Source organism: Octopus bimaculoides, chromosome 5 (genome assembly GCF_046866305.1).
Source record: "Octopus bimaculoides isolate indiv1 chromosome 5, ASM4686630v1, whole genome shotgun sequence".
NCBI lineage: Eukaryota > Metazoa > Mollusca > Cephalopoda > Octopoda > Octopodidae > Octopus > Octopus bimaculoides.
In genome coordinates, this window is record NC_142932.1 from 98100107 (window position 1) to 98114098 (window position 13992).

The 13992-nt window shown below is 39.7% G+C and overlaps 1 non-coding gene across 1 annotated transcript; it reads left to right on the forward strand.

Moving 5' to 3' along the window:
* The first annotated feature begins 3619 nt into the window (after nucleotides 1-3619).
* Nucleotides 3620-3726, forward strand: LOC128247939 (U6 spliceosomal RNA). The gene has a single exon (XR_008264278.1). It is a non-coding gene; the product is annotated as a U6 spliceosomal RNA (small nuclear RNA).
* Nucleotides 3727-13992: the final 10266 nt, after the last annotated feature.

A 13992-nucleotide genomic window follows, 5' to 3' on the forward strand; every position in this document is an offset into this window, starting at 1 on the left:
TACCCTGTGGATCTATATAAAAACCGGGGGGGGGGGGATCGAAATTTTGAAATTGAGATTTTTGAAAATTATTTTCCAGAATCGGATTCTCCATAGGATTCCGTAAAAAAAACAAAATTTAAAAGTGGGGGTATACCCAGATTACATATACTCCATCTCCACCCAAGGTTCGTCCCCATCCCCTGCCGGAGCCTCGTGGAGCTTTAGGTGTTTTCGCTTGTAGTAACGCCTGCGCATGCGTAGAATTAAACAAACAAGCGTTTCTCGCTCAATTCATTCTCTTTCTCGCTGGCCAGCGATTGAGCATGGACGTGTGTTTAAAGCTGTCTCTACATCTTTCGGTCTTATACTCGACAGCTCGTTATTCTCACCTCTAAAGATGTATAACTAAAAGATTTGTATGTTTATTTATCACCTAAATAAATGTTGTTTGAGTTGTTTAGTCTGGAGTTCAGCGTTCCGTCTATTTCTTTAATTTTATAGTAGAAAGTCAGGTATACAATCTAAAGATGTATAACCCACTTTCTACTAAAGTGGTGACCCCCGACGAAGAAAAAACGCAGCATGAACTACGGATTACCAACTTATAACTGGTGAACCTCGACTAAAGAACAAATACGGCCATGGAGACTGACTCATTACCAACAACTCCAAACATAGTCAACACGACTCAACAAGCGCGGTTTTTATTCTCGTCTCTGTTAGAGTGAATTTTTTCCACTCACGAAAAACAGACAGGATTTACGGCCTGCTTTTTATGTTTTTATATGTCGCATTTCACACTCTCACATTACACATACATCTTTTATGCCACACAATAACTCTTGTTATTCATTTCGCACGGTCGTTCTTTCATCTTGGGTTAAGAAAATTTTTTCTTCGAGGTTTTCGCTAATGGTCGTACAGAAGTTGTGTCTGTCGATCGTTCTGTAAAAGCATACCTCTTGAAACACTCATCACCAAACAGCCTTTTCGCCACCAGCGTCGTGCGCCAACCAAGATTACCACCGTGACGACAACAATTACTACTATCAATTACAAGCTTTCCCCCCGACGTCGCCAAGTTTCAACAGATCATTACCACCACACATACAGAACACAGCTATAGCAGTCTTCATCAATGTACTCTATCTCGGTGTTTTGGGATTTTTTTCGCAGTCTATACTACAGACACTTTCACTTGTTCTGTGTTTTTCTCACACACACACTTGTGCACTCATACATCTTCTTTCCTTTCAGGGAAAACAAACTCTCAGACTTTTACATCGCGTGATTCCAGTATTCCTGGACAGTTGTCATCACGGTTGTTTTGTCATTGTCATTTCATTTATACGTTGCATGTATTTCACAAGTGTACATTTCATTTCTTTGAATTTTCTTTGTGTGTGTTTGTACCACATCTTGTGGGTGGTTTTTCAGTGGCCATCCTGCCTCAGGCGTTCTAACAGATTTTATTTATCGTGCGTTTCCGCTCTGGCGAGGGAGCTCTGTAGTAACGCCTGCGCATGCGTAGAATTAAACAAGCAAGCGTTTCCCGCTCAATTCATTCTCTTTCTCGCTGGACAGCGATTGAGCATGGACGTGTGTTTAAAGCTGTCTCTACATCTTTCGGTCTTATACTCGACAGCTCGTTATTCTCACCTCTAAAGATGCATAACTAAAAGATATGTATGTTTACCACCTAAATAAATGTTGTTTGAGTTGTTTAGTCTGGAGTTCAGCGTTCCGTCTATTTCTTTAATTTTATAGTAGAAAGTCAGGTATACAATCTAAGGATGTATAACCCACTTTCTACTAAACGCTCAATAAACACTCACAACGCCCGGTCTGGGAATCGAAACCGCGAGTCCGCTGCCCTAACCACTGGGCAATTGCGCCTCCACCCCTTCCATGTACTGTGTATGGAAATTGTGAGGCGCCCAGCAAGTGCTGATCTCTTTTCCTACAATTGGTGACCCCCGACTAAGAATATTAGCAGTCAGGTTTCTGACTAGCGGCCGTTTTCACAATGGTGAAAGAAAAGACGAAACTTATCGACTAACTCCGCAATCACACACGTCTCTATTCTCGCGCTATTTCGTCTGCCGCTACGTTCTGAGTTCAAATTCGCCGAGGTCGACTTTGCCTTTCATCCTTTCGGGGTCGATTAAATAAGTACCAGTTACGCACTGGAGTCGGTATAATCGACTTAATCCGTTTGAGTCCAGATGGACAATATGTAATCGGAACCTCCCCCCCCCCTTATTAATTTTTTTTTTTTACGGAATCCCACGTTTTAGGCTATGGAGTTTCCGATTCTGAAAAAAATTTTTCAAAATTTCGACCCCCCCCTTCATTTCCTCATTTTTCACATTTTCCGGAAATTTTTTTTTTTTTTTGCGAAATGCGTAAAACAATACGGAGATTATGATTCTGAAAAAAAATTGTTTGAAAAATTTCAATTCCATCCCCCCAAGCAGGCTATTTACATGCTAGAAATAACAGCCAAATCTCACAAACCTGCGATAACATAAAGCAAGAAATGTGTAATCAATCTACTCACCTTTCTGCAGAGATTTCTTTCAGAGTAATTTCCTGCAGTAATATGGACTGCCTATGTGCAGGTCGCTGACTACATGCTTCCTATCCGTCAGATCTGCATAGTTCACTACCTTCACATCGCCGCAGGACTTCCAAATACACAGAAATGTACTAAAAATATATAAATATATATATATTAACAATAAAATAAATATATATAGGGAAGAAAAAACTCCAAAAAAACGCACATATTGAGCAGAGGTCAGCAATGGCTGTGCAGAGTTTTAGGTCCAATAAGGCTTGCACAACACCTCATAGACTGTCCACTTCATTCACATTATCCAGAAACAAGCTTGAGCCAGATGTTTGGTGTCAATATGAGTCGCAGGCTCAGGGATGTGGAGCGCCAACCAATGATCCCCAAAAGTGTCCAATGCCATTCCCTGCATACTTGCTTTTATTTCAGAGTGACCTTCTCCTACAGACATGAAGCCGAGGGGTGCCACACTCCCAGTTGTCTTTCAAGGCACTGTACACCATCCTGGAATTTCTGCATACCCAGGGTATTGCTAGGTAGCCGTTGAGCCTGCACTAGGTTCATCTGACCTTTCAACAGGTCTTGTTTTTAATCCTGCTGGGTTTCTAGCAACCCTCTTCACAAAACTATATGACTAACAGAAACGTGAAACACCGAGTAACAGGTTTTGTGATATTTTTGATGCTTTTTATTAAAGCATCTCTATCTCTATCTCTGGTATTCGAAGACTATTTTTTCCACCTTGTTTCGCATTTATATGCTTACTCTGGTATATATATATATATATATATATATATACACATGTATAACCCATGCTAGCATGGAAAGCGGACGTTAAACGATGATGATGATGTATGCATATATATATGTTGTGTGTGTGTGTGTCCCTCTCACAAATGTCTGACGGTGAATGGATACGTCTTAGATACATGCAAACATAAACCTATCTATACTTACGTACAAGCACACATAATCATATAAACACGTATACACACTCACATATATACGTATAACTTTAAAGTATACACATATATACGCTTATCCATCTACACATATATGTCACTATTTCCACCGGCAGTACATATACTAAAATTGGAACGATACAGAGAAGATTAGCATGGCTCCTGCGCAAGGATGACACGCAAATTCGTGAAGCGTTCCATATTTTTTAAGGCGCAGGAGTGACTGTGTGGTAAGTAGCTTGCTTACCAACCACATGGTTCCGGGTTCAGTGGCACCTTGGGCAAGTGTCTTCTACTATAGCCTCGGGCCGACCAAAGCCTTGTGAGTGGATTTGGTAGACGGAAACTGAAAGAAGCCCGTCGTATATATTTATATATATGTATGTGTGTCTGTGTTTGTCCCCCCACCGTCGCTTGACAACCGATGGTGGTGTGTTTACGTCCCCGTAACTTAGCGGTTCAGCAAAAAGAGACCGATAGAATAAGTACTAGGCTTACAAAGAATAAGTCCTCGGGTCGATTTGCTCGACTAAAGGTGGTGCTCCAGCATGACCGCAGTCAAATGACTGAAACAAGTAAAAGAATAAAAGAATATATATATGTACATACATGGGATCTTTCTGATTTGGCGGGCACCATTTGTTTCCTAACGAAACACTTTCAAACTTGGGACATTGGTAGAATGTGTCATATAAAACATCTTTTTCTCTTAGCCTTGTTAAGAAAAGTTTCTATATTCCAAGTTATTTCATGTTAGAAGTTGTCGTATTTCGGTAATTTCAACCAATCACTGACGTCTATTGAGGTGAAAACAATTACTGCTATGGTTTGTCAACAATACATTCTGGCGGTGTAATGGGATCTTTTCCCTTGAATAAAATTACTGCCGTTATTTGTCAACAACAACTATTGGCGGTACTGTTATTTATGACGTCGTTCGTGCATTTGTACTGGTTTTAGCTTTAGGGTTCGGGTTTTAGAGTTTGGGTTAGGGTTTTAGGGTCAGGGTTAGGGATAGGGTTTTAGAGTTAGGGTTAAGGTTTTAGATAATCTCGTTTCAAACCTCTCACCTAATGAGTATTTTTGCCAAATTTGGTGAAAATCTGTTCAACAATTTTTCAGTAATTTTCTATGTACTGTGTACTCAGTAGCACATTTTCTAAATGATGGTAGGGTTTGATTTGAGGAAGATTTGGCTGCTATTTCTAGGAAATGAAGCAGCTGTTTGGAAGCCCTTTCTTTCAGCTATTTTGTTGGCTTGATTCCCTTATTAGCTATCATCCAATCAACTGAAACAAGTAGAATAGTGTAATTCAAGCATATTGGCAGTAGCTAATAAACCTTTCTATTATAGGCACAAGGCCTGGTTTTTGAGGGAAGGAGTAAGTCAATTATATTAATCCCAGTGCATAACTGGTGCTTAATTCAAAAGGATTACCAGGGACTAACGATATATACACCGCCACAAATTATTGTTGACAAAGAACAGCAGTAACTGTATTCAGCTGAATAGACATCAGTGATTAGTTGAAATTACCGAAATACGACAATTTTTAACATGAAATAACTTCGAATATAAAAAATTTTCTCGTTCTATAAGACAAAATATACAAGTATACAAAGTTTTAAAGTGTTTCGGTAGAAAACACACTAAATAAAAACTAAATAAAAAATGGTGTGCGCCAAATCAGAAAGATCTTGAGGTAGATATAAAGATCCCTTCCAGGGGCCGTATTATCGATTTTTCAACAGTCAAGGTATATCACGAGGTTTCCAGACATGAGTTCTACTCATATGTCAAGTTTCATCAAAATCAATAAAACGATGTAGGTGGAATTAGATAACAATGCCACAAACAAACAAAATCCAAAGGTATTATTCATCAGTTGTTAGACATTATATTTATTTATTCATTTTAAACAGTTCAGATAATATATGAATACATATGTAAAGTATTAGTAATTTTTAGAATAGAGAAAAGAGAAAGAAGAGCAATTTCTTACAACTGTTTCAGCCAAGAGGTCACAGTACCCCATATGTTATTTCTTTCTTTTCAGTGTATTGTAAATCTGTAGATAAAATTATGGTACTTGGGTATGCCTCTAGGCTTCGTCAGAGAGTTTTTATAAGGTAGTCCAAGAAGCGCATAGGATTAATTTATGCATATATAAATATACAGGCTTCATCAGAGAGTTTTTTTTATAAGATAGTCCAAGAAGTTCATAGGGCTAATTTATGCATACATAAATATATATATATGTATATATATATATATATATGTATATATATATATATATATATATATATATATATATATATATATAACTTTTATAAGTAATATTCTAAAAGAATATATAACTGAACTTATGTTGAGTGCTCAATTATTTTGAGCAAATAAATGTGTATATATGTGTTTTTATATTATTAATAAATTCATAAACTCATCAATAATATACTCAGGAAATCAATATTTAATATTTTGAAAGACATACATCCAACATGACACGGCAACATAATAAATGTAAAATTTAAAATATAAATATACGAAATATAAATATCAATATATATAAAAATCTGAGTATAGATAAATATATGTGTGAATATATATGCGTATAAAAATTTATAATATACTAGCAGAAATACCCGGCGTTGCCCGGGTTAAAGAGAATAATGAAATCTAAAAACGCCGTCTAGACTACGCATCATCTTTATATATAGAGATATATATACACACACGCACCCAAACACACGTATATATCATCATCATCGTTTAACGTCCGCTTTCCATGCTAGCATGGGTTGGACGATTTGACTGAGGACTGGTGAAACCGGATGGCAACACCAGGCTCCAGTCTGATTTGGCAGAGTTTCTACAGCTGGATGCCCTTCCTAACGCCAACCACTCAGAGAGTGTAGTGGGTGCTTTTACGTGTCACCCGCACGAAAACGGCCACGCTCGAAATGGTGTCTTTTATGTGCCACCCGCACAAGCCAGTCCAGGGGCACTGGCAACGATCTCGCTCGAAAATCCTACAGGAGCCAGTCAGGCGGTACTGGCAACGGCCACGCTCAAAATGGTGCATCTCATGTGCCACCCGCACAAGAACCAGTCCAGGGGCACTGGCAACGATCTTACTTGGCTTGCCGGGTCTTCTCACGCACAGCCCATTTCCAAAGGTCTCGGTCCGTAGTCATCGCCTCGGTGAGGCCCAATGTACGAAGGTCTTGCCTCACCACCTCAGCCCAGGTCTTCCTGGGCCTACCTCTTCCACGGGTTCCCTCAACTGTTAGGGTGTGGCACTTTTTCACGCAGCTATCCTCCTCCATTCTCACCACATGTCCATACCAGCGCAATCGTCTCTCTTGCACGCCACAACTGATGCTTCTAATGTTCAGCTTTTCTCTCAAGATACTTACACTCTGACGGGTATTCACATTGACATTACACATCCAACGGAGCATACTGGCTTCATTCCTTGCGAGCTTACGTATGTCCTCAGCAGTTACAGCCCATGTTTCACTGCCATGTAGCATGGTTGTTCGTACGCATGCGTCATACAGTCTGCCTTTTACTCTGAGTGAGAGTCCCTTTGTCGCCAGCAGGGGTAAGAGCTCTCTAAACTTTTCCCAGGCTATTCTTATTCTAGCAGCTACACTTTCAGCGCACCCACCCCCACTACTAACTTGGTCGCCCAGATAGCGGAAGCTATCGACTACCTCTAGTTTTTCACCCTGGAATGAGATAGAAGTTGTTTCCTGTTTGTTTGCAGTCTTTATTGCACCTGAACATCTGCCACAAACAAAAACTAACTTGCTAGTTAACCTGCCTTTGATGTTGCTGCACCTCTTATGTGTCCATAGCTTGCACCGGGTACATCTTATAGAGTTACTACCTACTCCTTTTCTACATACTGAGCAGGGCCATCTACCTGAAGGGGTTTGTGTTTTATCTACCTTCCTACTTATTAGGATTTTGGTTTTAGCTAGGTTGACTCTAAGGCCCTTCAATTCTAGACCTTGCTTCCACACCTGAAACTTCTCCTCTAGTTCTGATAGTGACTCCGCAATTAGGGCAAGGTCATCAGCATAGAGGAGCTCCCAGGGGCAACCTGTCTTGAACTCCTCTGTGATTGCCTGGAGGACTATGGTAAATAATAGGGGGCTGAGGACGGAACCTTGGTGGACCCCTACCTCTACCCGGAATTCATTGCTGTACTCATTTCCAACCCTCACCTTACTGGCCGCATCTCTGTACATGGCTCGCACAGCTCTCACTAGCCATTCTTCTATCCCAAGTTTCCTCATTGACCACCAGATAAGGGATCGGGGGACCCTGTCAAAGGCTTTCTCCATGTCAACGAAAGCCAGGTACAGAGGTTTATCCTTGGCTAGGTATTTCTCTTGCAACTGTCTCACTAGAAATAAGGCATCAGTAGTGCTTTTACCTGGCACGAACCCAAACTGCATCTCATCTAAATTGATTCGCTCCCTAATTAGTTGGGCTATGACCCTCTCTGTAACTTTCATAACCTGATCTAACAGCTTGATGCCTCTGTAATTATTTGTATCTAAAGCGTCCCCTTTACCTTTGTAGCAGTTGACTATGATGCTGCTACACCAGTCATAGGGTATGACTCCTTCGTGTATCACCTGGTTCGTAATACGGGTGACTAGGCTATAGCCAACACTGCCAGATATTTTGAGCATCTCTGCAGTGATTCCTGATGGGCCGGGGGCTTTCCCGGTCTTCATACTCTTAATTGCTTTATCTACCCTGGTACTATCAACTCGGATAGCTGGTCCCTCTATTGGGTCGACATAAGGCAGGCTCTCTTTCTCCCATTCATTCTCTTTATTAAGCAATCTATCGTAGTGGCATCTCCAGACCTCTTTCTTTGCATCCTCATTTAATGCAAGCGTACCATCATCCATGCGAACACATTTCTCTCCTACAACATCACTATTCTCTCTCCTACACTGTCTTGCAACACGAAATACCTCGAGTCTTTGGTCCTCACGGCGCAGAACATTGGCAAATCTTTCCTTATCTGCTTCCCCTCTGGCTAAATAAACCTGTCGCCTAGCCTCCCTTCTGGCACATTGGTACAATTCCCTGCTACCACCGTTCTTCCAGTCCTTCCAAGCTTGTTTCTTTTGTCTAATAGCCCTGTCTACCTCCTTGTTCCACCACCACGTTACTCTGGGTTGGGAGGGGACCTTACACCACCCACAAATCTGGTCGGTGGCTTTCAACAGGTTGTCCCGCAGAAATCTCCAATTGTCTTCCACGTTGTATGATGCTATATCCCCTTCTATTTCGTTAAATGCTTCAAGTAACTTGTCTCTAAGTCTCTGTCCGTTTGCAGGGTCTTTAAGCTTCCACACCCTTCTTCTCCAAGCCTGTCTAATTCTGGGCACCCATTTTGCCTTGATCCCAAAGTCGCTAACTACTAATCTATGTTGTGGGGTACATTCTTCGCCAGGGTAGGTTTTGGCATTTATAAGCCGCCCTCTTTCCCTATTTCTGGCGAGGATGTAGTCGATTTGGCTAGAGTGTCTGCCGGAGCGGTAGGTGACTAGGTGACTGGCAGGTTTCCTGAAGTTGGTATTGCAGACCATAAGATTGGTTGCATCACAGAACTCCAGCAGTCTGGTTCCCTCCTCGTTGCGGGAACCGAAGCCATAGCCTCCATGTATGCCATGGAAGCCCCCAGCACGACGTCCGACATGACCGTTGAAGTCTCCAGCCACAAAGAGAAGGTCCCTGTCACTCGTCGACGAGGTAGTTTGCAAGAGGGTGTCATAGAATTGGTCTTTCAGACCATCTGGTAGCCCAGGTTGAGGTGCATAGGCTGAGATGACAGTAGCTAATCTATGATGAAGCACTAGTCTGATCTTAAGTACTCTGTCACTTACTCTAACGACCTCGATTACCTTATCCACCCATTTCTCCGCTAGAAGTATTCCTACGCCCCCGACCCCGTCAGTGTTCCCTGCCCAGAAAATCTTGTACCTGTGTTCTTTGCCTGTGAGGAACCTTGCAGAACCTCCTCTCCATCTTACTTCCTGGATGCAGCACATATCTACGCATCTCCGTTCAAGCATCTCAACAATTTCACCAGATCTACCTTTCAGCGTGCCGACGTTGAGAGTGCCAATCCTAACAGTATGGGTGTTGGGGGTGTGGGCCTGTAGCCTGGGAAGGGGAAAAGCAGTGTCGTGTACCTGAAAAGAAAACTTGCAATTGGAAGAATTCATAAGCAAAACATTACCTACAACCTGCAAACATTTCTCAACCTTAATGCGCTACCCAAAGGTAGGGGAGAGGATGGCCAAGGCCACTAGATGGGTTCCGGGAGACAGCCGAGGTTGACAGGATGACAAAGGGATGAACTTCCGGTGGAGGGGGCGGGATGACAGAGGAATGAACTTCCGGTGGAGGGGGTGGGATGATAGAGGAATGAACTTCCGGTGGAGGGGGTGGGATGACAGAGGAATGAACTTCCGGTGGAGGGGTGGGATGACAGAGGAATGAACTTCCGGTGGAGGGGGCGGGATGACAGAGGAATGAACTTCCGGTGGATGTATATCAATATAAATATATGAAAGTCAATGAAGTTTCGTAAAAGAAGGTGATCATGTACATACTTTCTTGCTGTTGTGAGTATAACACCTCATTGTTTTCCCTTGTGGAGCATATACAAATAGGTTTTTTGTTGCTGCCCACTCTTGAGCAGCCAACATACAGTTGTCTATGTGAGAAGCAGGGCTCTTCCAAGAGAAGACCAGCTACAGACAGTGTTTGACCCTGATATTTGTTTATGGACATGGCAAAAGTCACACGAAGGGGGAATTGTAGTCTTCTGAATGTAAAAGGAATGTCTGCTCCTGATGGAGTAAGAGGAATTCTTGGAATAAAGACGTCATCCCCTTTTGCACATCCAGAAAGAATGGTAGCCTCGATAACGTGTGACATCATTTTCTAAATAATGCTCATCTGTTATGTTCGGGTTAAAATTTCATCAACATCAAAAATATATGAATTTTCATGGGAGTTATGGCCGTTATGCAAAGAATATAATTTCCAAATTTCATAAAGATCCATTCAGTACTTTTGACGTAGTTTTGGATAAGAAAACAAATGACTATTGTGTGTGTTTATGTGTATGTGTGTGTGATGGGTGTATATATGTATAGATATCTGTATGCATGTATATATGTATATATGTGTACATATTACATGTACATCTATATATATATATATACATCTACACATGTATACATGTATGTATAGATCTATATATATATATATACATATACGTGTACATCTATATGTATACATATACATCTCTCTCTCTCTTTCTCTCTCTCTCTTTCTCTCTCTCTCTTTCTCTCTCTCTCTCTCTTTCTCTCTCTCTCTTTCTCTCTTTCTCTCTCTCTCTCTCTGAAAGTATCTGTCATTACAGTATCGAAATGGTGTACATATACATGTATATGTATACATATACATCTCTCTCTCTCTCTCTCTTTCTGTTTCTCTCTTTCTCTCTGTGTGAAAGTATCTGTCACTACAGTATCGAAATGTGATTGTTTCAGTTAGTGGAATAGTTTCATTTTTAAAGTGAAAGTATTTGACATGAGTGTTTTTGTTTCACTTTTGACACGTAATACTTAAATAGTGGAGGAGATATTATGTTGCCGTGTGCTCGAACTCTGCAAGAAGTTAATAATTTTTTTTGACTAAAACACAACTGGAACCCTAAGTAAGGCATGTGTAAAATTTGAATGAAATTGGTTGCGTAGTTCTCGAGTTTTAGGGATTCACACAGACAGACAGACACACATTCTCATTTTTATATATATAGATATGCGGATATCCGCGAAACGATTGTAAGATATTTAACTCTTTAAATTTTAGGTTCCTTTATATTTTATATTTTAGACTTTACAATATTCATGCTTAATTACGCAAAAATTTTTATACGCATATATATTCACACATATATTTATCTATATTCAGATTTTTATATATATTGATATTTATATTTCGTATATTTATATTTTAAATTTTAAATTTATTATGTTGCCGTGTCATGTTGGATGTATGTCTTTCAAAATATTAAATATTGATTTCCTGAGTATATTATTGATGAGTTTATGAATTTATTAATAATATAAAAAACACACACATATATATATATATATATTTACATATATACATACACAGCCATACATACATACATATACATACACACATGCACTAAGGGATAATATCTATCCAATATACTGCCGGAAGGATACCCAATTACTATTACACTGGTGTTTTTACCGAGTGCAATAAATAGGTGCAGGTAAAAGGAAATTTTACCCTTAATTTATATAGCAATAAGAAAATGGAGGGGAATATGTCGTACTCATCAACTTGCAGACATTGTATTATGACAATTTGCTTGTTTATTTTTCAAAGGCAAATTGACATAATACCATGTCCGCAAGTTGATGAGTACCACATATTCCCCTCCATTTTCTTATTGCTATATATATATATATATATGCACACACACATATTTCATGCGTTAGGTAAGATGTATTTCTGCAATGGTTCGTATTGTCCTTGCATATAAATAAATTAATGAATGTTCATTCATTCATTAATTTATCGTAATGTGAGATACGGTACTACTAAAGCAGCGCGGACCCGAACGCGCAGTCGCGCGTCCGCGCTAGCTAGTCTTGAGTGGTCGATCCTAACCCTAACCCTATCCCTAACCCGCGTGTGCAAATGAATACGTGTTTAGGGTTAGGGTTAGGATCGACCACTCATGACTAGCTAGCGCGGACGCGCGACTGCGCGTGCGAGTCCGCGCTGCTTTAGTAGTACCGTGAGATACTTTCAGTTTTAACACTTTCAATATTAATACTGAAACTATTATCTCACATATACATACATATATATATATATGTATGTATTATGTGTGTATGTATATATATATGTGTGTGTGTATATATATACATCTGCACATGTATATATATATATATATATATATATATGAATATATATAAATGTATATGTATAGATGTATATATATACATGTATATATGTATGTATATATATGTGTATAGGAACGCACATATACCTCCACACACAGAACCCCACACACACACATACGCACACACATACACAAGCACACACACAGGAATGCACACATACCTAGCATACACAACCCCACGTACACACATACATGCACAAGAATACACATATACCTCCACACACACAACTCCATGGTACACACGTACACACATATATACACACACATACACATGCACATGAATGCACACATACCTCCCACACACACAACACATTCATACATACACACACACACACATACATGGGTATATATACACACACACACATGCACTCACATACATACACACGCACACACATACTTCAAACTGACAGTCAAACACCTTTCTACTGACCATTCCTCTATGCATATGTGAAGAGACACACAACCACATAAAGGACCACCACTCCAGTTACCATGCTGCTGAATTCTTCCTACATTAAGAGACACTAAGTTCACTCACGCATACACATATAAACAGCCAACACCACACAAATACCACACACACACACATACAGACATGCGCTCATGTCTGTATGTGTATGCACATACACACACACACACACACAGACATGCGCTCACGCACATAACATCTGGTTCACCAGTCCTCAGTCAAATCATCCAACCCATGATAACATGGAAAGCGGACGTTAAACAATGATGACGATGATGATGACAATCACTGTCACTGCTACATATTTAATTTTGTGATTGCTTTGAGCCATTCTGACCACCTTACCAGTTATACTAAGGAATGCCTGCCATATACACATAATCTAAACTACAATCAGAAGACCGCACTGGATAAGTAAGTCTCACTGTTTCACTATAAAGCAATTTTTCCAGCCTCTTCTACTGCTATAAAAAGCATCTACTGCCAATAATGTTGTAGAAAAGCATTTTTCATTTTAAAAATTAATAATGCTTATTCAGAACTTTTTATAATCATAAGAAATTTTACACATATGCACATCTAGAGAGATAGGTTATTTTAACTGATTAAAAGGTTTAAGAATTAATAAATTATATATCCAGGAATGTCATATAAACAAATTGTAAGTTAGAACTTGTGATGATAAAACTGCACATAGTAATTTAGTTTCCTCTTCGTATATGTAATGACCAAATTGTGATGTAAATAGCTACTTCCCTTTCCTTTATCAAAAATATGAATTTGTAAAGAGTATTATTTGAGGTTGCTTTCAGTTGCAGATTCTTTTGCTGATGCCAATTTGAATTCATCTGTATTCAGCATTTCAGTCATCAGTTTATATTGTTCTAGAATATGACTGGAATAAAATCTAATCATGTAAACTATGAAATTCAATACTAATTGTTGGAGAATCAA